This window comes from Engystomops pustulosus, chromosome 7 (assembly GCF_040894005.1).
Source record: "Engystomops pustulosus chromosome 7, aEngPut4.maternal, whole genome shotgun sequence".
Taxonomy (NCBI): domain Eukaryota; kingdom Metazoa; phylum Chordata; class Amphibia; order Anura; family Leptodactylidae; genus Engystomops; species Engystomops pustulosus.
The window spans coordinates 52189218-52193126 of record NC_092417.1 but is presented as its reverse complement, the minus strand read 5'-3'; positions in this window follow the sequence as shown (position 1 = coordinate 52193126).

The following is a 3909-nucleotide window of genomic DNA, read 5'->3' as shown; positions in this document are numbered from 1 at the left end:
TGTCTTGTGTACTGTTTTTCCGATTCCTTCTCATCATTCACACCTGGTATTTGGCAGGTTCTGTTAGACCTAGGGCAGCAGTGCATCTTTTTACCACTATGATTGATGGAAGAATAAGACGCTCTAAACACTGAAGTCTGAGAACGGAAAACCATCCATTCTTCTTCCTTTTTTGTTACGGTTACGCTCTCCTGAAGGTGTAAAGCAGATCCACACTCTGGTTAAAATAAAGCCAAGCTGGCATTGAACTGATTGATCACACCTGATAAGTGGGGGGTAGAGAAGCACAGGTGAAGGCTCCATTCAGTGGTTCAACCAGATACCAAGGGGCCCTATGGCAAAACTTAGAATGAGGCCCCCCACAACGACTTGACACTTTTAAGCAGCAATTTTGAAAAGGCACACACTGGTGGCGCAGCACGGGCCTGGCGTGCTCACAGTGATGAATATCAAAGATTTAGGCTCATTCCAAAACAAGTAATGCTGCAGTAAATTAAACATGCCTCATTCATCATTTACTGCTTTTTATGTCTGAGTTTAAATGGGACCCCTTTATTCAGTCTCAAACAGGCTTGGACTGGCCTAACTGAGGATCCACCGGGGGCCCAGGCTGTAACCCAATACTGGATCTGGGATTTTCAACAGTGGAAATCTCCGTTTGGCAGCTGCTAGGGTCTATTTTCCACAGGTTGCTGGAAGTTTGCCCCTGAATAATTTAATCTAGTGGATCCTAGATACTCCATTCTGACACTGGAGTATTTAATGGTGTCTATATAATAATGTGTTACTTTATAGCAGTGATGGCGAACCTTTTAGAAACAGAGTGCCCAAACTACAGCCAAAACCCACTTTTATGTCGCAAAGTGCCAACATGATAATTTGAGCAGTAACCTATTGATCTCTGCTCTATAACATATTTCAATCATATTGGCACCCCGAGGACACCAATACAATAGACAGCAGGAGACATTTGGATTGTAGCTTCCCTCCAGTGTCCCCTGAAGAGGGAGAATCAGGCGACCCAAAGCAGGAGCTCCAACAATAATCCATGCCTGTTCACACCTTCTCGCTCCTCCTGTAGTCCTGGCAGCCAAGTAGGTGTCACTTTAAAATAGCACCTAGCGAGGAGGAAGGCTTGAGTCCTATCTGGTAAATTCTCTACTGGGCGCCCATAGAAAGGGCTCCGAGTGCCACCTCTGGCACTCGTGCCATAGGTTTGCCACCACAACTCTATAGAATCCATACTCCAATACTTGTAAAAATATATTTAGAGGGGTTACTTACATCTACCAGACTCCTGTCACTTCCATCTTCCCTGTAAAACAAAAGAAATGTCTCAACCTCCTGCGCAGTACAACTTTACTATATAAATAGATCCCACTGTTCCTAACCTGGTTATCCATGTTAAAGGCCTCATCATAATCCGTTGTCCAACGGTAAATCTCTGGTTTACCATAGACGTCTAATGGAATATTATGTTTGGGGCAAGTCTGTTCAGCAAACCGGACCGCAGTCTTTTGTGGAGAACTGAAATGTACGGTTTTACCTGCGATACTTTCCACATGCACAACACACACAGCAACATAACACAGGAAAATATAAAGATAACTGTTATATTAGAATGTTTATTTCTAAGACTTATTGAATTCAGTACAGAATTATTACAGTATGTAAAACCAATAAAATAGAGAAGGGACTCACCATTGCTCTGCTTTATGATGTTTGTGTAATATACTCTTTTCTATATCCATGGTTGGGATCTGAAGAACAATAAATGGAAATGGATATGAATAAATGCAGAATATTACTGCTATATACAATCATTTTGACTTTTAAAGGAAATCTACCATCCAAATCGAGCTTGAATAAACCAGGGACACTTAATCATTGATCCATGCACAGTGACTGTGGTAATCCTATTTTGATTCATGGCCTCCTTTCTTCTAAAGTCAACATTTAAAATTATGCCAATGGGTCTAAAGAGCTCTAGGGGCGTTTCCAGAGCCCCTCCGTGCTGTAGCTTCAAAGGCTGTCCTTCTATCTCAGCACTTACCTTCTCCTACTTCTCCTAACCTCACTGCAGTAAGGGTAAGGTGGGAGGGGAACGAAGGAAGGAGGCCATGGATAACAAATATAAGATTTCCACAGTCACAGTGCCTGGGTCTATGAGTGACCCTGGTTTATCATGATGGTAGATTTCCTTTAAAGATTTTTATTGCAAAAGATAGAGCAAAGTTAACAAATAAAGGTCATAAAACAGAACAGAAAAAAGCATATAAATACAAGTGTATGAGATGATGTCTTACTTGTATCCCTGGCTGCTGGGAATAGTAAGAGCACACTATGTCCTGTGAGTTTGTTGTCCCTGTTACTAGGTGACTGGCAGCATTAGGAGTCCGCACTGTAACATTAGACACATGAGAAGAAAATGTTTCAATGACTCTTAATAGTCAATAGGTATTTCAAAATGTTTTTTGATACTATATCTCAATGACTTCATGTAGTTCTAGAGAAATGCCTCAACAATATTTAGTTTAAAGGGCATCGACCACCAGGATGAAGGACTGTATGCAAATTATCCTGAGGCTCCATATATGTAATATATCAGGGAGTGTCAGGACCAGATCCATCATATTGGTTTGGTGTGAAAATAAATCACTGCAAAAAGAATACAGTGTGCCGCCATGTAGTATAAAATGCATACAGCATACCGCCATGTAGTATAAAATGCATACAGCGTAGGGCCATGTAGTATAAACTGCATACAGCGTACTGCCATGTAGTACAAAATGCATACAGCATGCCACCATGTAGTATAAAATGTATACAGTGTGCCGCCATGAAGTATAAACTGAATAAGGCGTACCGCCATGTGGTGCAAAATGCATACAGTGTACAGCCATGTAGTATAAAATGCCTACAGCATACTGCCATGTAGTATAAAATGCATACAGTGTACCGCCATGTAGTATAAAATGCATACAGCATGCCGCCATGTAGTATAAAATGCATAGTGTGCCGCCATGTAGTATAAACTGCCTACAGCATACCACCATGTAGTACAAAATGCATACAGTGTACAGCCATGTAGTATAAGATAGATACAGCATACTGCCATGAAGTATAAAATTTATACAGAATACCGCCATGGAGTATAAAATGCATACAGCGTACCACCATGTAGTACAAAATGCATACAAAATGCCACCATGTAGTATAAACTGCATACAGTGTACAGCCATGTAGTATAAGATTGATACAGCGTGCTGCCATGTAGTATAAAATGCATACAGCGTACCACCATGTAGTACAAAATGCATACAGTGTACAGCCATGTAGTATAAGATAGATACAATGTGCTGCCATGTAGTATAAAATGCATACAGCATACTGCCATGAAGTATAAAATGTATACAGAATACCGCCATGGAGTATAAAATGCATACAGCGTACCACCATGTAGTACAAAATGCATACAGCATGCCACCATGTAGTATAAACTGCATACAGTGTACAGCCATGTAGTATAAGATTGATACAGCGTGCTGCCATGTAGTATAAAATGCATACAGCGTACCACCATGTAGTACAAAATGCATACAGTGTACAGCCATGTAGTATAAGATAGATACAATGTGCTGCCATGTAGTATAAAATGCATACAGCATACTGCCATGAAGTATAAAATGTATACAGAATACCGCCATGGAGTATAAAATGCATACAGCGTACCACCATGTAGTACAAAATGCATACAGCATGCCACCATGTAGTATAAACTGCATACAGTGTACAGCCATGTAGTATAAGATTGATACAGCGTGCTGCCATGTAGTTTAAAATGCAGCGTGCCACCATGTAGTATAAAATGCATACAGCGTACTGCCATGTAGTATAAAATGCATACAG